The sequence below is a fragment of the Pezoporus wallicus genome, unplaced genomic scaffold (genome assembly GCF_028554395.1).
Source record: "Pezoporus wallicus isolate ANWC-B61680 ecotype Strahan unplaced genomic scaffold, APGP_CSIRO_Pwel_v1 contig_4309, whole genome shotgun sequence".
NCBI lineage: Eukaryota > Metazoa > Chordata > Aves > Psittaciformes > Psittacidae > Pezoporus > Pezoporus wallicus.
The window spans coordinates 1,434,714-1,455,632 of NW_026638191.1; the positions used below are offsets into that span (position 1 = coordinate 1,434,714).

Below are 20,919 nucleotides of genomic sequence, written 5' to 3' on the forward strand. Positions count from 1 at the left end.
TAAGCAATGCAGGAGTATAAGCAAGCAATCAGAAAGTAAAGATTGAGTCTTGAATGTGCTGCAGACTCACTGCTTCTCTAATGTTAGGAAAGTGATGCGATTAAAACAATTGTTAATTACATGTAAGCTATTTTGAAACTTCATCATTGATTTATTATAGAAAATTGGTATGGAAGGAAAAAATAACGATTCCTTCCCAAAATGTTTGGTAACTGATTTTTGAAGCCATATGAATGTAGAACTCATTTGTTAGGTTTATAAATGATCATTAAAGGATCATTAAAATCTCACTGCATGCACATGTGCCCCAGAACGGAGAACTGATTTAAATCAATCTCCAATAGCTGGGGGTGCTTAAAGAAAAATTGCAACTATAAGTGAGCCCTTGGGGTGAAGCAGTGACATTAACACACTGCTGACATGTCTCACACTTTATCATTTTAAAGAAATTTGAGTCTAGAACTTCTTGTATTATCTGATTTCTGCTTTCTTCTGAAATGTGTGCATCTGTAGGTACTGCTGGTATCTACAATGTATCTCCACATATTTTTCTATTCAGATAAAATAAAATGACTTTGAAGATGCAAAATTACTAATATTATTATTGTTTCATGTTTTAGCATTTAAAAACTTATCTCTAGTTTTGCATGCATACGTTATAACTGTCTTTATTGAAAGATCTTTCAATAGTTTAGTATAAATTTTAAAAAGTAAAGTCATCATGTGCTGAAACCTAGGTTTATAGTGTCTCTTATACAGTAATCATTGTTACTAAATGATGAACTTATTGATTATAGCTGCTTCTTTGTAGATAAAGTGCCAGTCCTTTTCTCACATGTATATGCTAGTTCTCTTTGCAATTACTTATTTTCAGTACTAAATGTTAGGGGGGTGGAATGAATTTGTTCATTTGTATGATACATTTTGTAGTACCCATCTAGAACAATCAATTTTATTGAGTCTTGGAGACTCAGTAAGTAAAAATTAAGCTAAAATGTGACCTTCTTATTGGAACTGCAAACCTGGCTGGCTGAACCACCTCTTCATCAAGCATGGCATGCCGTTCAAGTAGTCTGTCCCTCTGTTGTGGCAGACCAGGTGGTTAACATGGGCTTAAATTACTAAGGTTCATTTTCAGTAGTGGTTTAGGTATAGAGGAAGATATTAACATGGCCTAATTTCAGTGCCTAGATTAAATGGACAGTTCAGGATTGCTGTCAGGACAGTGGTTCAGAAAGGGATGCTAAGGTAGCTCTGAAGTGATCTGTCCTTTTGACTATTCAGGAACTTAAATTTCACAGTTTACACATTTAAATTGTGATTATCACCTGTACTGCCGTATTCTCAAGATGTAAGAACAGTTCTACATATGTTAACAAGTGTCTCTTTGGGCAGTGAGTGACCATTCTATTCAGGGATCCAGTTTCATTTTGCCTTGATTTTGATGCTAAGGTTAAGCATATTTCAAAAACATAAAGGCCTTGGGCTCTGAATAACTTCATAACTAAAAAAATATTTATGTTTTCAGGGCTTATATGAAACATAATGCAATTTCTGACTATTCAGGAATCAAATTGCTTACATTATTTTACGCAGATGAGTATTACTTATAGAAGTGTTCTATAAGTAATGGTTTTATATGATTTTTTGTTAATTTTCCTTTATGGTTTTAGGAAAGTTTAATTTTCCAGTTCTAAAATAATGTGTACTGCATTTTCTGTGCTTTGCAAAAAGCAAAATTTTAGCTAATGTATTGTTTTGGGTGGCCCTTAGTGCCAGATCAGCACACCTGGGCACTGTGTTACTGAATTTAAGATCTAAGGAAACTGAAAATTAGTTTCCTTCACATTTTATTTTTTTTCTTCCTGTGTAAGAGTTGTAGTGAACAGAAAATGTTTTCAGTAGGACATAACTGTCACTCTGTTGTTCTTTCTTAGGTAATCTAACACTGAATATTGAAGTTTTCTTTTGTCTTATGACTGAACTGAGGTGGGGGAAAAATGCACTCTGATAAGCAAGTTGGAAAGAAGATTCAGAGTTTTACTTGCCCCTTTTGATTTCCATTTCTTTCTATTTTTTTTTTTTTTTTTTTTTACTAAGCCCATATACTACCTAATTCATCTGGGACTTGTAAACTTTATTTGCAAATTGTATGAGCATATGATTAAGTAACAGTGCTTTAACACATTGCCCAGTGTGTGACTCAAAAAACTGTAGCAGCTGCTATGAATCCACTCCAAGGGAGAGATAGAACACTTAGTTTAAACACTGTTTCTCTTCTACAAGAAAGAGTCCTTCTAGAAGAAGTCCTCACAAGGGGGTGTATTTTACTGCTGTGTAAGCTATTATTCATTTTGTGGCACAGAAGGACTAAGATCCAATGTCTCATGCAGTGGCTCAGCTGACTGCTTTCAATCTCTTAAGCTGCTGGAAGTTGTTTGTGTTTGATCATAACTGTTCTAAAGTGGTTTTGTTTGGAAGGGACCAAATTGCAGAAAGTGAAAGTACAGTTGAAAAGTTTCTCAGGATTTTCCCTGCCATTCCGAAACCTTTCCCCAAAATAATTTTTGGTGTTGAACACATGCATTGCTATGTACAGTAATATGGAGTTAGAGTAAAATATATGAACATTTACCTTTAAATTATATACAGTGTACTTGTTTGCTGAGTGAAATGGGATACACCTTCCTTTAAAGATGAGTGTTGAGGGGTTTTCGTGTGTGAAAAAGCACAAGAATAGTTCCTCTAATTATTTCCTCTTCATAAATGTTACTGCATTGGGTAAGCAGCAGATAAGAAACATTTTATGTCCCTCTGTTGAAGCACTGTCATGAAAATACAAAATATATTCTAATGTGTGATGGATGAACACATCCTTCCTTCAGGGTAGGGATTAAACCCATTTGCTAGAATGTCTTTATACATATTTCAAAGGCATTTAGGGCCTTTGAAAACAGACTTTAAATCAGTTGATAAAAATCCTCAATGTCCAAAGCAGATGCTAATTTTGAAAATTTGTAATTGTTTTTTCTCCATAGTCATCTGGCAAATCCTTGACAGAGGTGTAAAAACCACCGTGTTCATGTAGCTGCTGGAGGCAAGAACACCTCTCTTAAATCCATGACTTCGGTTTGTGTCTGCTGAGCATCAAAGACCTAGTTTGTTTCTGGCAGTTAAATGTAATCCTGTGATGTGTTTGTGTATGAATGACATGAACTTTATTAGCTTTTGTTTACCATGGAAGTGCACAACTCAAGCAGGCAGTAGCAGGATTTTATTCTCCAGCCCATACTTTAACTGCAGTGTTGTTCTTATTCTGATCCCTGCCTGCTTCCCAAGCAAAAATACCCACCTCAAATTAATTACTATAATGTTCAAGCTGGCTTGGTGTAGGCTATGGGTTGAAACTCATATGCTACTGACATGCCTCTAATGCATTGGTGACATGGGATATGCAATTTATCTCACTTGTCACTATTTGGCCACATTATCACTGGAGCTAGGATAAAGTTGAAGGTCTGAAAGCAAGTATAGGTAATTTTGCATGGTAATTAATTTAGTATTTCTCATAGAAGTGTTCTGAGCAAATTACATGTCTCTTTAGTCTTAAACAGTTTGTCAAAGCAACTCTTTTGTTCCTTGGTTGTGGAAACACAGTAGTTTTTCTGAGGTCATTCTTTCTGCATCTGTAGACAAACTCTGTTGACCCCAAGATCAACAGAAATTAGAACTGTTGCAGTGTGGCTTCTCCCTACCTGTGGTCTCTGGGGATAAATCTCATGTCAAATAGAAATAACAAGAATGGTAAAATACTGACAATAATTACTTAAGGAAGTGGCAGTCCTATGTAGTCTATTCTCATTTAGGTTTTTATGCTGACAGAGCTTAAGAGGATAGGACAATAGAGGAAATAGAATCGGCTAGTAATCATTTGGAGCCATTGTACCTCCCGAGCTGAAGCAAGCAGTTGCCAACACATCTCTTACACTGTGTCCTTCTCTGTCACTTATTTGTAGCCTCAGCTTTGCTTTGCTGGCTGTGAAATATGGACAATAACTTTTCATTCACCAAAGTGTAATGTGGTTTAGTAATAATGAATGTTTAAAAACAACTTGAGGATGAAAAGTGATGTGTAAATGCTAAATGTTATCCTTGACAAAGGCACAATAACAAGGTAATTAGTCTTTCATATGCATCTAGTTATTCCATACATTAAAGATTAATTTCTCTCCTTAAATTAAGAGTTATTACCACATTCAGCTTTCTTACTAATTGGTTTACATACCAATTGAATGTATTTCAGTAAAATGGCTGGTGAAGGCTGGTGAATCACATCAATATAAAGATATTCAGGGTAACATTAATTTCTAATTCCACTGACTTTTTAATCCAATTACACTGACGCTGAATTTGTCTCTTATGGTATCTGCAAATACAAACACACAAAAGCACTAACAACAGTTGGAGAGGTTAAGGCCCTTTTGTGTATGCTAATGTCTCTGTGCCTTATGTGTACATTTCATCTCTTTATCAGATGCGCTGCTCTCTGACTAAAATTAGAATGAAAACTTACAGTTAGCAATTTTTAATGCCAATCTGGTTTTGGTTTGTGTTTTTTTTTCTGGTGGGTATTGGTTGGGTTTTGGTTTTTTTTGGTATCATTTTGCCAGAGGATTGGTTCTTATTCCTACTTTGTCTATCTGTTTCTTTTCTCTTTCAGTCTTTCCACAGAGTTCCCTTTTATCCACCCTCTTACTTCCTCAGGCCCCATCTGATGTGCACAGTTTACCAAGTCAAGAAATTCTATCATCACAGACAAGCATTTTCAACTCTTCCGATCTTGAAAATGTCTCCTCTTTGTATTTCTGCATTCTTGATAAAAATAATGAATGGTCACAAGTGTTTAATAATAATGATGACAAGTTTATGATTAATTTTAAAATATCACAGGTATTGAGGAGGAATATATAGGGAAATAAACTAGAGAGATTGCTCTCAGTAACCTTTTGGGGAGGAGGGTGGAAGAGGAGAGTTGTTGTGTCCTTGTGTCCCTACTTTCTTTGGAAGGCAGTACAGATTTTTAGGTATTGAAATTAAGGTCCTTCTCACCCTTCACCTCCTCCCCTAAAATGAGAACTAGCTGAGGACAGTGCTGCCATCTTTTCAGTAGTCTAAGGGCATGCATATGGAATTGAGCAGCTGGAGCAGAGTGCTGTCATCCCATCTCATCTTTAACAGGGAAGTTAATCTTGCAAAATCTTGTAATTTCTCTGCTGCTTACTTAACAGCTCTTCATTTGGATCAAGAAATGTGTGGTACTTGAAGTTTCAGGTGGGAAATACCTTCCTTCACCTAATAAAGGGTAGCTATGCTATAACATTGTGTTGTCACATGCCTTAATTCCATCAGCAATTTTGTATTTGTACCACTGTCTAACCAGATTTGGTTAGCCTAAAGTTGTAGAGACCTTTCTTTGCTGAACCCCCATAAGCATTAAGTATGCAACAGGGAAAATGCTGTACTGTTTTCAAGACACAAACATTCTCCTGCACACTGACAGCAAAATATGCTCGGCATGCAGTGACATTAGTGCTCCCTGAAATAAGAACACTTGAAAGACAGTCTGGCCACAAGACTGCAGAGGTCAGTCATTAACACGGTGAAATGACAATGTGAATGTTAGGTCTAGTTCTTTCTCGATCTTAAACCATTTTGCTCTTTTCAATACATCACATTGTGTTCTCTTACAGATCTTTATTCTCATAGGTGTCTCATGCTATTTTCTTGTGGACTTGTAGAACCTGTTGTGCTAAATGTATTTCAAAACAAATTGTATCACCTGTATTTTATGCATATCTGATACTCTTGTTTTCTTACCATTACCTAATCTAATTCCAGGTAGGATCAATTTATGGACTGTTCAGGCTCAGCCTATTGTTATGTCAGAGCTCATCAGCACTACCCAGCATGGTCCTTGGCAGTTCACTTCCTTTGATAAAGTCAGCTCACTTCTTAATTGCTTTTCCGAGGTTATCTTGTAACTTCTAACCCTGAGAAAACGGTATTTGCAATTGGTTTGCATGTCAAGAGGAAGAATCCTTCAAGCTAAGAGCTTGCTTTGTTATCTTTCAAGGGTGTGCTTGGTTATCAATGTTTGGGAAATTGTGTTGTGTTAAAGAGACTCCCTTTAACTCAAGCCTTATAGCCATAGAAAAAATATTACATCATCTCCAAAACAAAACAGGCAGTAGTTCTGATACTGTGATCAATAAACCACTGTTGTTTGTGTCCATCAGCAGGTCCACAAGCCCATGTCAGAGATGATTAACTTAAGAGACTTGATTATCCTGTCAATGATAAGGACACATGGCTGTCAGTGAAAAAAATTGCAAGATAGTAGATATTGCTTGTCCAAAAGTTTGGGGAATCTAAAGTTGGAGTGACTCCCTCAGAACGAAATGCTAAGAAATCCTTTTCCTTGGTCCTGTCACAGGCAAGTCCATAAAATTACAAATGCCAAAGTAGAATAACATCTGTGTTACTGTGTCATCCAACCTGTGTTTAGCCATGACTTCTGCATATCTATCTGTTGGCAACTCTAAAGGCAGATGATGTATGTCATTAGAACTGATCTTGATAACTTGCAAAACATTGTTTGTTCCTTTTAACTGCATTCCCTAAGATAAGAGTGGCTGGATCTTGAGGTTGAGCTCCTACGTTTGTTGTTTGTCGTGATTGTCTGTATTCTACTTGACAGTTGAAGTTGATGGAAGTTTTGCCAAAGCACAATATGCAGAACTGGATTCTTGTTTATATCAGAGAAGCTTGTTTTGTTAGCAGGAATCCGTGACATTCTGACAGGCGATTTTGGGACATTGAGCATCGTTTCAGAGCATTTCAATGAAATCTGAACTGTTGCATTAAAGGCAGTACAAGGACCTAAGCAGGAAATGGTGGTGTCTCACAGAATGTTTTTACCCACATGACGCAGTTCTCCAGAGCTGTGTGCAGCCAGGCTGAATTCAGGATGTTGTGAATGTGCCTCTGTCATAAAGCTGGAATGTGGTTCTCCAGATTTTTGCGATTCTTCCATTGGTCAAGTGACTTTCTAAAGCTGCAAAAGCCCAGTTTTTGTATTGTTGAGGTTATCAGGAATGCTTGTGGTTTTGTCATGTACCAGAGTCCTGGCTTTTCTGTTTTTTTTCTGCCTGGTTAATGTCAGCTCTTCAGTGTGGAATCTGCTGAGGCTGTATAGTATTTTCTACCAAGTATCTTGTGGTATCTGTAGGCTAGGAGTTTCAGTGCTGTAATTAAAGAATATAACTCTGTATTTTCTACACAGTTGCTCAATGTCACCACACTTCTTTGCTTTGTTACTGACTAATTTAAATATGAGAGAATAGGTAGTGGAGTAAAGTAATGTGCCTGCCTTAGGGAAGGAAACTTGAATTGTAGGTACTGCAGATTCTTAAACTGTAGTAAAATGCATAAAAGTAGTGCAGAATGTTTAAACACATGCTATTTCACTGGGATGATAGCAGTACTACCTGATTTTGAATTACATATGAAGGATGATTCAGTATTAGTACCTTTTATAAACCCAGTTTTCTTATTTCTAGAGTTGTTCAACAGAAACTCTCCCTCTAACCCCCCAACAAATAATGAAAAGAATAATGCAAGTCTTCAGCAATCGTTTCACTATTCTTGTGTGGAAATATGTTGGTGTAACTATGCTGCGCTTCTCTATAGTTCTACTAATCAAATTCCCCATGTGGAGTTAATCACAGAATAAGGGCCAAGTGTGCAGTACCACAGATATGCTGATGTAGCTGTAGAACAGTTGTTTTTAACAGATGGAGTTCCTTCCCCACTACAGCTAAAACCATCATGCTGAATAGTATGTACTCCACTTGGAAAAGATACCTTTGCCAGCCTAAATTTATTTCCGTTCACTGGAATGGTTGGGTAGAAGTGTGGTGGCTTTACTTCAAGCTTCTAGTAGGCATAATGAGGATGCAAAAACATTGAGAACTGATTTTAAAATGTGTTTTTGCCAGCATAGTTTATATTAGTTTGAAAATACAGAAATTAAACTGCAATATGGATACTTCATTCTGAAAAGGGAAGACACATTAATGACTGCTTTTTTTGCAAGATTATAGGATTCCTCTAGTTAGGCTCAACCTAAGTAATGGAATAAAAAGAGAGGGAAAATTGTTAAAAAAAACCAAATTAACTGTACCTTGTCATTCTGTTTGTTGTGGGGGAAAGATTGAGAATGATGTAAAACTGCAACACTGCTTCCAAGCAAGCTGCCCTTCATACAAGGTTCATTCTTTGTGGTTTTGAGGTCTGCAGTCTAGATAATTAATGCTGGAGATTTTGTGTTACTTTCACCCCCATGTCATTGATTACTGTGTCAGTTAGATGTTACATTTACTGAATGTTCCATCACCAGTTCCTCTACTTCAAGCTAGTGTATGGATGAGGGTGGTCAGTTTGTTTTGCTTTGGCATCCATTTGAGTGACAAAAGTGTCCTGATATGCACCTTGAATTTCATGATGCAACCTGTAAAGCCCATGGAATTTTACCCGATGTTTTTCACCTGGCAGTGTCCTTTTATGCATATTTCCTAACATGACCTATGCTGTGCTTGCAGGCATGGAACAGACTTTGCTACTGTCTCATGTATGAAATATGAAAGGTTTAAATGCTTGTTTAAGCCACTGTATTTTATAAAAATACAAAGTATTTTATAATTCAAAGCACTGATGTCTACTTTAATATATTGTAATGGGGGAAATTTGACACTATTTCTCTGGTTTTTTCATCATGGGTTCATATATATATGTATGAATGGGCTTCTTACTGTGGTACAGTGAAATTTTTAGAATTGCAAGTGGTTTTTTTTGTCCTCTACGGCATAAATTTTGTGTAAAAGGAATTCATGATACTCCCTGTATTTTTTCCTTCAGAATACAATCAAATTGGCTGATTGATAAAAACTTGGACCCATGATAGACCAGGCAAATATGGCTTCTGCATTCAGATTGGAAGCCAGGAATTCTTTGTTGCATCAGCAGAGAGATTGTAGTTACAATTTGACTGTAGATTTGCTTTTTCTACAACAGTATCGATTTTATCCTAATTTCTGAAGTCACCCATGGTGAGTCAGACCTGGTCAAGCCAGAATAAGCTCTTGAATCATTCCCAAATGATGGAAAAAATGAGTCAATTCAGAGAGCTAAGAAAGTAAAGACAGCCATTATAGGCATAAAGCAACCACAAAGCTTTAGATGGTTCAGTGGGAGAGAAGGTCCACCCAGTGAGTCAAGGTTGAATATAACTGATTTCAGGACTCTTATTAGAGCTGGTGAATGACCAGAAGAGAGGTTTGAGAGCCTATGAATGGGTAGGAAAAATGGACCAATACTTAAGTTACGGGATTGGGTTTGGATTAATGTAAAGCAATACATCCAGAAGGGAACATGTTTGAGCTGTGGCTTGGACTTGAACATTGCTCTGAGGGGAGACTGGGGTAATTAACAGCATGTAAATAGGCAGTGGGCTTAAAACTCTGAGGCAGTGGTACAATTCCTTGCATTCGTTAGCATTTGTGTTGCCAACTGTATCAGCCTGGGTACACAGACTGCAATTAATAACTGTGCTTTCTCAAGAGTTCTGGGAAAAATCTGTGCTGCTGTCATAGACCACAGGGAGTAGTTATTATTTTGCTGTTAGCTGTGGGAAAACTTCTCATGCAGAGATCTAGAAAACAGGAGAACCTGATGCACACCAATAATACATCAAAAGTTATGTTTAAATATGCTTTATGTTTTGATAGTAGTGCTTCCTGACTGATCATAGGCAATATACAGTGCATGCCCTGAGTCAAGAATCAAGAAAAGCTACTGTAATACAGAATGTGATACAAAATTTGCTGAAAATTCCTTATCTAAAGGCAGGACCTCAATGATAATTTAAATTTACAGTTAGGTATGTACTGAGACAAAAATCTTTCAGTTCTTTTTTCCTCATTTGTAGCCTATTGCTGCTACCTCATTACTCCACTGTTCTTTGCTAGTGCAGTAAATCTGGAGACCTAATGGTGCACAAGCCCCTTTGAGGACAGCATTGACTTTTAAAATATTCATTTCTATGCGGATCAGGGATATCCCAGTCTGGCTGTAATCAGAGGAAGAAGGAAGGAGACAAATAATCACTGAACATGACTGTTTAGGGAGCAATTTCTGTCAAGAAAACAATCAGCAGCAAAGGTGGATATGAGCTGGCCTTGCACCCCCAAGCACAAGTAAGAGTGATGTGGGCTTGTTTGATAGCCATAATAGTATAATTGCTTCTTTCTATTCCTTCATCCCCAGCCAGCTGCTTCTCTCTCACAATGCTGAAATACCTGTTGTTTCTCTAACTGCTGAACAATGTAGGGGTGGTGAAAGGTGCCAGACAGACAGCAGTGGGATCTGCACATCTTTGTTTATACCCGGTGTGCAGGTATATCTCAAGCCCTAACAGGCTCCTTGCTCTACTGGGGAGATCCAGCCCTGACCTGCAGGGAGAAATCGTGCAGCAGATTCAGGGCAGTTCAGGTCTTGGTTATTTTTTAGTTTGTCAAAATGGTGCCAGCTGTGGTAGTGAATTGCCTATTGTGGGACTGCAGGACAACTCTGCTTCCAGCCAGTGATCCAGAGATCAGTTCATAGCTTGAGTTATTCCAAATGGAATAGACCTTTGTGCTATGAAATCAGTTTGCAGCAGCTCTCCAGCCGCTGGGAGTTGAACTGACTACCAAATTTATCTCAGCCAGACTTAATGAGCAGTCATCAGGTGGTAATGATCCTACCCATCTTGATTTAAATGTAAGTTATGGCAGGGGCTGGATTCCATATCCCTAGAGTAATTTCTTGCACCATCCAAACCTCATCAAAGTGTCTTGGTGAAAATGATTTAAGCTAACGTGCTGCTTGTTGGCAAGCAGCTAAGGGAATCCGTGTATCAGTACATCTGTGGCGTATAGTACGTGGCTCAGTGATAACATGTTAACTTACAGTAACTTCCTTATGTGCCTCAGTCCTGTGTTTTATTTCAGACAGAGGAATAACTCTAAGGTTTGGGATTTCTTTTAATATCAGGATAACAACACTGGCAAAAGTGTGTCCATCAGTGCCACCTTCAGTGGGTAAACTCAATTTTATTATTTTGAGAGAGAGGTATTTGATCATTCATTATGATAGTGAAGAAAATAAACAAATTATATAAACTCATACCCTGTGTGAAAAAATAATAGAGAGGCTACAGCAACTCCAGAGCTGCCTCAGCCAGGCATGTCACATAAAGCTCTCTTTCTCGTTAATTTTTTATTTGGTTCATGTCTGTATGTAGGTCACAATGACTTTAAAGAGAAAGTACTGACCAAACAAAAAAAAACCTTTCAGGAAACCCCCACTATTGTTGTAGGAAACAACAAACAGAAGACTAAAAATTAATACAGAAAGAATTTCCCTGTTCACTGCTATCTTGGTTAGTTTTGATTCCAGTTACTGGTGACTGAGCAAAGGGGACCTGCAGCGGTTGTGTTCTCAGCTTGCCTGTCTCCTGTTTGTAAGCTTATCCAGTGCACAGCAGCAAGATGCTATGAAGCTGATTCAAGCCATTTCTCTTCCTGGCTTTTTGTGCTGTGATGACCCCATATAAATCAGGTCTAGCTTGGTCATTCTTCCTCAGGAATAGAGAAGAGATGTGAAACCTCTTGCTGCAGCTCTCCGTACCAGGCTACATTTCTGTATTCCTTCAGTCCCTAATTATAGGGTATGGACAAAACCCTCTCCAGCTGCTTCCATGCTTGTGAACATCACTCAAAGGCCAATAGCCACCCTCTGATTGTGTGCTTCTGTAAGAATTATTCCTTAATGCAGGGACCTACATAGTGCATACATCTTTTCTGAGAAAACTACATTTCAGCTTTGAGGAGCCTGAAGAGTCGGGGGAAAGCAGATCTTCTCTCTAGTCTTCTGGTCAGCCTCAGTGCAAGCACAAGAGTAGCAGCATGTGACCATAATCTAATAAGTGTTTCTTCTTGGAGAGGAAGCTGGAGGCAGTGATGCAGTTGTGAACTTAAGGCACAGAAGGTCTTAATGCCTCTGGCCAAAGAGCACTTAGTGACACTTGGTTTGCAAATAGTAATGCTTCGTGGCAAGAATACGGATAAAAAGCCCCCCAAAACCAAAGTATAAACTAGACCTAAGAGTACAAATCACCTGTAGAAAAGCTGACTAGAAATGCAGATTGATGGTTTTAGAATCAGCAGTGGAAACCAATAGATTCCCTTTGGCTTTAAAATCCATGTTATAGACCCGGATTTTGTCTTACAGTCCATCATGTGTGATTAGCAAAATTAAACTTTATTTTTTGTTCTATTCTATGTGCCAGTCCCTGGAGATAGCAATAACTTTATAACTTTAATGCATTGTGCAGCAGTGGAGGTGTATTTTTATAGTGAATCATCTTTTCACAAAAATTAGGACTTTTGAGACAACTGTGCTCTCGAAGGATGATGTTCCTCTGCAGAAAACCATAGTTTTGAAAGAGTGGCCTTCTTGATGCTAATCACTACGGTTTCTAGTAAATGAGGAGGTTTGGTGAACTAACTGTGTCAAAGTTTATTTGCATAGTAATCAACAAAAGAAAAAAGAAACAGGTGCTTGGCACTATTTTGGGTCCTTGGTAAAGGAATTAACTTTATAAGTGGTTTAAAACATTTGAAAATTATTTTCCAAGTTTGTACCAAGTAGAACTTGTGAGAGTTGTAGAAAGAAATGGAATCTGTTTCATGCTTGTACTTTCCTACTATGTTGTGAGTTTCATTTTTGGGCAAAGGACAGCCAGGTGAATGTGAGCCAGGGTGTGCCCAGGTGGCCAAGGCCAACAGCATCCTGGCTTGTATCACACATAGTGTGGCCAGCAGGGCCAGTGAAGTGATCATCCCCCTATACTTGGCACGGGTGAGGCTGCATGTCAAATCCTGTGTTCAGTTCTGGGCCTTTCACTGCAACACAGACCTTGCTGGAGCGTGTCCAGAGAAAAGCAATGGTGAAGAGTCTGGAGCACAAGTGTGATGAGGAGCAGCTGAGAGAACTTAGCCCGGAGAAAAGGAGGCTCAGGGATGATCTGTCACTTTCTACAACTACCTGAAGGGAAGTTGTAGCGAGGTAGGGGTCAGTGCCTTCTCCCAAGTAACAAGCAATAGGACAAGAGAAAATGGCCTCAAGTTGCACTAGGGGAGGTTTAGATTGGATATTAGGAAATATTTCTTCACCAAGAGGGTTGTCAAGCACTGGAGCAGGCTGCCCAGGGAAGTGGTGGAGTCACCATCCCTTGGAAGTACATGGTTTAGGGGTGGGCTTGGTACTGCTGGGTTAGCAGTTGGACTCCATGGTCTTAAAGGTCTTTTCCAATCTAAACAATTCTATGATTCTAACACTCTATGGCATTTTTCATTTGGCTCACTTCCCAAGGTAGAAATGGTTGCTTGTATTGTCATAGGCTCACGATTTATGTTGGAAGGGACCTCCAGAGGTGATCTAGTCTGACCCCCACTCAAAAGTTGTCTAGTTAAAGGCATGATGCCTCAAAGTTTAGATGATCAGGGCCGTCTCTATCTTGAGCAGTGCCAAGGATGGAGATTCCACAATCTGGCTGGGTTACCTGGACCAGTTTTTTACCAGCCTCATGGTTAAAAAAAAAAAACAACAACCAAAAAAACCCCATAACAGCTAATAGAATTTCCCATATTCCCAGTGGTGTCTGTTCTCTTGTCACCATGCCTCTGAAATGTCTAACTCCATCTTCTCTCTTTCCACCAGTAAGGTAGCTGTAGAAAGCAGTATGGTCTCCCTCGTGTCCTCACTTCTCCAAACTGAAGAGACACTGTTCTTTCAGCCTTCCCTCATACATCATACCCTTCAGTGTTAGCATTTCCACAGGTGGCAAGAGGAAAGCTAGGCATAAAAATGCAGGCTACCCAGAGATTTAATCCTCTAAGTATAGCTTTAGTTGCTGTTAATTATGAAGTGTTTTATTGCAGATTCCAGTATTGCTCAGTGGGAGACCTGCTCCCATTTTGTATTAGCTCTGTTTTTTCCATATGTTAGCCTTCTTTCCCATCTGATTTTCCCTCTTTCAGCATTTTGTGTCCCCTATCCCATCTGCCAAAGTGAAGGTCATGAAATAGTTGATATCTGTATGTAAAGTGTGAGCCTAACATTCAAAGGAGATGAATAGAGAAGGATAAATGATTATTTCTTTTCAGTTATCTCAGCCTGCTTCGTTTACGGGCTCCAGAATACAGCAGGGTAGTGGATTATACCCAGGATATGTTGAAAACTATCCCATAATCGCAACAGAAGCTCAACAATCAGAAAGGGAGAACTAATTTTCAGATGTGTTAAGCAGTGGTGGACTCACCATCATTCTGACCTTGGGAAAAGTACTAGCACAATTCCTGTGGCCTTTGCAACATATTTATAAAGGATATTGACAGTTTCAAGAGTAAAGTGTACTGGAACTGTAAAGAATTGGTAATTAATAATCACAGAGGGCTGAAGAAATTTCTATTTCAGTCCTCAGAGACAATTCAAATCAATATCAGAATGTCCTCATCACACCTCTGCATTAGCAAGTTGAGAGGGATTTTTATGATAAAGGCTGACCTTGCTGTCATCCTGGCTTTGCATGCAGGAATCATTATCATGGCTTATTCTGTGTGGAGAATTCTGTATTCTGCCAAGAAGCAAAACGGAAAAAAGCAAGCACAATGAAAGCCAAAGGCAGCCCACCTTGAACTGCAGTAATGTTCTGTTGCAAAGCAGCCCTTGTCAACCTGAGCCAAACAACCACTTTGTGTGAACAGAGAGTAAATTCAAGCGAAGATGATAGTGGCGTGTTTACAGAACCTGTCAGATGCTTCCAGCAAAAGAGCTTTGAAGGTGGGTGGAAGACTTGCTGTTAAACAAGCACCAAGTAGCATTTTCAATCAAGACCTTTAATAATCTGCCTATATCTTGGATTTTATGCGTACAAAAATTTTCAGTATCATGCAGGGGTATTTTGGTTTCTTTAAATCTCCTGCCATTTAGGGCACAAGCTGCACAGATTTTGGGGCAGAAGTCTATCTGTGACATACTTGAGCGTTCATTCAGCTTAGAAGCCGAATTAGAGCATTATCACTAGATGGCACTGTGGCTCATGACACAGATGTCTCCCTGATTTTCAGGGCCTCCTCTGAAAGACCATGCTTGCTCTGGAGAAACATTCAGAGGAATTCACGCTGGTTTTATAACCACCTCAGGCTGCTCACCAGGGGAGGCACAAGGATAATCCTGGGCACTAGAACCTTGTGTTAATGGTGGATGCAATTGGGTTTTAAGTTACGTGCAAATTCTGTCAAAGCGTTTTTGTGTCAGATGAACCACAGCACTGGGAGGTTGGCACCTTACCCAGTTACTGAGCTCAACATCCAAATTTTTAAGCATCCTGAGAATGATGAGTGATGTGTAGATGTTACCAAACCGAGGCATTCAAATGTGCACATTTATGTTAAAAATGAAGTTTAAAAAAATAAACTATTGTCACTGTTAATTTTTGTTATTGTTGGCTCTGCTCTCCCATCATTTGGGAGGGAAACAGCTGTTGTTTGGTGCTAGGAAGTAAAAAATTGTCCAAGTGGAAGGTCAAATTTTAAAGTGTTTTCCAGATTTTCCTTCTGATTCCGGAAGGAAGCTTGAAGAGTAATCTGGTTTATTCCAGGGTTTAAGATAAAATCACACCCCTTAATAACATAGTCTCATTTTCCCAGCTTTCCATCAGTGTTGCTTGATTAATAACAGCATATTTATTGCTGACCAACTCAAGAAGAAATAAAACCATTGAAGAGAGACACTAGAGGCTAGATACAGTTAATGGAACAAGCCAATGCAAAGATCTGCTTGTTTTGGAGATAGTGAAGAAATAGTATGTGAGATGTATTTTTTCTGCTACAAAAGCATATTTCCCCTGTTAAATGTATCTAAGGAAATAAATTGTGAATCATACACATCAAAGCTTAGCTGAAGCCCCAGTAAAGTACTTGCATGCAAAGAAAACTGGCTTTACTTGTATTTCAAGATGTGCTTTGCAATTTTCAGACTATTTCTGTTCCTGCAGAAATAACCTGCATCAGTATTTTCAGTATGGCACTTTATAAAGGCAGCAGCAGCATAAGAAAAATTCACTCCAACACTGGTTTCTCATGTCTGCCTTTGAGATCTTTTAAGACAAAATCCTTGCTTGCTTGGCTTACTGGAGTAGTAAATAGCTTATCATCAGATAGCTGTCTGGTCCATCTAACTCTTCAAGTGGCCTGCGGGAGAAAAGAATAGAGGAAAAGCTTGAAAGAGTGAAAGAGATGGGAGGGAACTAGTAAACATGATTTTAAAATATAAGAAAAAGTCAACTGCCTTCAAAAAAAAAAAAAAGAGACTCGGGAACTGCAGCTGAAAGAATCCTTTGGAATAGCAGAATTCAACTGTGCATGGGGTTTATGTCCACAAATACAGCAGCAGGTTTTATAAGTGCAATAGCTGGAGGTTAAACACTTTGGGAAAATTGGTGGAGATATAGGGCAATGTGCTGGAGGTGGAGGGGTGTCTATTGTTTTAGCAGACAGCAATGAATCAGGTTTTCTGGCTATTAATCTGATTTTATATGACCTAGGGCAAACTACATAATCTGTATTTAAAATACAGTACTATTACTTTAATGATAGAGGGCTGGGGAGCAGCAGTCTGGAAAGCAGGATGCATAATAAAGTGTGCTGTGTTTATTCCATGCATACTGAACTCTGAGTAACCCTTGTAGTAGAAGGAGTTCCCTTGGCAGGCCAAGTGGGGAATTTGGCCTTCCTTTAGTTCTGCATCTTTATGCATTTGCCTCAGTAACCGTTGATGATCCAGATACACAGATGTTGAGATTACAGAAGATGCATGAAAATAAGGAAGTTGTGAAACTGTAGTCTTAAAAAGCACCACTTTTTTAATCTATGTCCCTATGCTTCAAAACATGCTCATTTTTTTCAACTACTCCTTACCAACACCTTCAATTTCTGTTAGATTCTCAATTAATACAACAAAATACATTGTCTTGCAAGCCTAAATAGTAGTCTTTTATTCGTTAGATGTTTGTTGTTAAAAGTCCATAATTTCCTTCCTTTCTATCCAAAGGCTAAACAGCAGTAGCCGATGCTTAACAGCAAATAATGTGAGTAAAATTGAGAAAGGCAAATAATTTGTTTATAATCTCCTTTTTTCACTGTTCCTTATATTACTTCTGTAGATTTTTGAACAGAGCAGCTTTTGACAGAATTCCTACAGAAAAACAAGTTAAGCATGGTGTTATATATTGCTCTTTATTGACTTCAGTAGACGCAGTTAAAGGCAAGCTCTGTGCAGCATTTCTCCAAGAAAGCCTAAATCAACGTCATGTGTGCTAAACCATCAATTCCTTGGTTTCTTAGGTGGAGCAAAGCATTCTATGATGATTGCAGTGGAGTGAATGCTGCCTACTAGAATGCAACCACAGGGTGCTGCAGAAGAGGTATTTGAGAAGTAGGAATAACTGTAAGATATGCAAGTCTGTTCAGTGCATGGGAAAACACAAGCTCTAGGGCTGCAAACTGCCCAGCTATGGTAAGAGGCCTGCCACCAGAGCCCATGCAGAGCTCCAGTTTGTGCTGCAGAAGCAGGGTAAGTTTCTGAAACACTGAGACCTGGCTTCAGCCCATGTTCATCCTGCTGCCTTTTAAGCCTAATTTGAATAAATTATCATACAAATTTAGTGGGTAGCTTTAGAGAGGAGGCTTCCAGAGCACAGTACCTTCCAAGTACCTTGTGGATTGTGGCTAAGAAAGAATTTGATTATTTTTTTCTTGGTGGTGGTGATGGTATTTGGTGGTAACAGCCTATCCCATTCAGTTACCCTCCCTGCTATCAGCTCCCATAAATTTTAAATGCTAATACAGTGTACATTCATTTTACATTAGTACGTAGCTTTCTTCCCCACTTTTGGTGATGGCTGAGGATTGCACAGAAAACCACAGCCATGTGACAGAAGTCTTCAGATTAGACTAGATTACCTTGAAGATAAACTCCCATATGGAGCCATGTTGTCCTGATGTGTCAGCAAGTACAATTGTATTGATACTATCAAGTAATAAAATCTTTACAGCACATCACGTGAACTGTGTAGGTAAAGGGGAGATGACTATTGCATTTTGGTCAGAAAAGTCTGAAAGAGTAGTTGTAATGATCCCTATCTTTAGGGTTGTCAGTTACTAACTTTATTAGAACTAGAGTTACTTTCTTTTAGGCACTTCTGGTAGAAATATATGGAACAAAGAAATATGTAGAGGTAGCGTCTTTAACTCAGTGTGCAGAATACTGCAGATAAGGTTGAATTATATCTCATTTTAGCAACTGTATTAGACTAAAACCATTGAGGTTCAAAATGTTCCATAGTGACTCTTAATCCAAATATGATATTTCAAAGAAATCTTACCAATTTTGTGTCAGCCAAACTGCTAGTAGCCAAAATTATTTTTACTTTGTGTTTTCAGATTACACAAGTGAAAACTGGCATAACAAAAATCTTCATGTCTTCTGTTGTAGTGGTTACTAGAACTTAAAAATTGAGAGAGCTTCCTATTTCTGCTGTCAGTCTCCATTGAATTGGATGCAGTTGTTAACATTTAATATTATTAATTAAAGAGAAGAATCCTGAATAAAAAGGATCAATTAGATTCACAAGAAGTTGCTGGTATCAATCTTACTGTAAAACCAAAAGATTTTAGGATGTCTGTAACATAATCTTAATTTAAAAGGTGGGGAGTGTACCAATGAAACCTGTTGTTGAGCTGGAAAATGTTATAGGTCCCAGTCACCTCTGTTCCAAAAAGGTTATATGAAATTGGAGGAAGTGAACAGGAATAGTTGGATGATAAGAAGAAGTAAAAAAAGTCTGTCATTTCAGAATTGTCTAACAGTTTGTCATGGCTTAGCCCAATTTATTTACCCCAGCAAAAGAGAGAACATAACTGCTGTCTTATGGATTTTGGGGTAAACTCAGAGAAAGAAGCTCTACTTAAGAGGAGGGGCAATGCTGGCACAAGCACAAACAGACCTAGAATAACCATGCATCGATTTAAACTAGGAATTGGAAGAGGATTTTTACATACCAGGGAATAAACTGCCCATTATGGTAACAAAGACAAGAAGCTGCATAGAATGCTATCAATTCCAGAAGAGACTGAAGAGACAGAAGAGACAGAGATGTCCTTCCCGGTTCTTTGTTTTGGTGCCTCCAAGTCCAGGAGTGCTGTTTTGATTTACTTGGGTGTTGGACTCTGAAGAGACAACAGGAAATAATGAATTCAGAAAATTTGTAGAGCCTTCAGCTTGCAGAAAATTTGTTCAGTGACCCTGAACTAAGCACACATCACCAGATCAGCATGAGCATATTTCTGCTTTTCTTCTCCAGAGCCTTGTTTACAATTATTGGTTTGGACTTCTTCATTCTGTTCATATAGATCATAATGTATAACTCAGACTGTGATTACAGTGAGCATTCTTCAGTGTGGCATAGCCACCTTGTGCAGATATTCTAGCTGCTTGTTCCTTTCTCCATTCCAGTACTAGTGCTATGCCAGTACAGCTCTTTATGTGATCATGCAAAGAACTGATCCAGCTGAAAAATACCTTTGTATTTTATCTTTGCTATTTCTAATTCAAATCACACCCTCACTCTGGTTGCTACCCTACTGCATAAAGGGTTGTGCCAGCACAAAGTAGGAGGTGACTAAAGGACAGATAGGAGTCACTTCAGCAATTTAAACAGCACTGTCATCCTCAGGCTGCTCTCAGTCTGTGGTTTGCAACCCCTCTAGGCCAATGAAAGATCTACATGTTGATGATGATGGTGCCATTCATCTTTCCCATCTCTCTCTTATAGCTCCTGTCGTACTGGCAGGGCCTGACCATGCAACTGAGACAGTTCAGGGAACCAAGTCAGCTGGAAACTGATGAAACTATCTGAAAATCAAGCACTTATTTTTACTTATTTTTTTCTTTAGGTTTAGTTTTCTGTCTTTTCAGTTGCCCAAACCAGACCTCAGCAGTCCAGTTGAGGTAGCATTTGGAGATCAGGAACACCAGTCAGGGGCAGCAAAGCCAAACACTTCTTACAGAAGCTGTACCAGCTTGTACCGCTTGAATGAATCACTTGGTTTCCTTGCTTTCTGGAAACTACTTTTGTGGAGATCCAAACTAAAGGTTTTCCTGATAAGAATGTGTTGGCAGAAAATAGTTGAATTTCCTTTTATGGAATCCCCAAAATACTGGATTCTGGGAAGATCTGTGCCTTTGTCCTTCACAGATGGTTCTCTCAGCTGCTGCTAGGATCCTTTCTTTCCTCTCTTTGTTAGGCAGATCCTACCCATCAGAATGCCACCTCTGGGTCAAAGACAGTGTCAGTACTGTGTCACCTGTAGGAGTCCTGTAGAGCTGGCTGGAGCATCTCTGGTACGCAAGCAATAGCTTTTTGAAACTTCAGCCACGTCTTGCTTGTAGGTACTTTTCTACTGCTTACGGGTTTAGAATAGTAACACCTAGTCCTGTACTAAATGGATACTTTATAAGGCAACATTGTAATAGGGCTCCCATGGAATTACATATTACATTAACGCCAAATGAGTTCATTCTAAATTCATTATGAATGATTACTCGAAATACCAAAGGAATTAATAATCATTAGCCATTTAGTGTGGAGGATTGCTGAATAATTGCCAGATACAGCTGTTTTAAGAATTTACAAGC

The 20,919-nt window shown here is 38.7% G+C and overlaps 1 protein-coding gene across 8 annotated transcripts in view; it reads left to right on the forward strand.

Moving 5' to 3' along the window:
* The window catches only part of FABP6 (fatty acid binding protein 6), a 55,670-nt gene that overhangs the window by 3,393 nt on the left and 31,358 nt on the right, over positions 1-20,919 (forward strand). The window contains exon 2 of one of the 8 annotated variants that reach the window (XR_008972231.1): positions 17,568-17,647. The exons of the other annotated variants lie outside the window; for them this stretch is intronic. The gene's annotated coding sequence lies outside the window, so the exon portion shown is untranslated. The remainder of the gene's footprint in view (positions 1-17,567; positions 17,648-20,919) is intronic. 8 annotated transcript variants of the gene reach the window in all.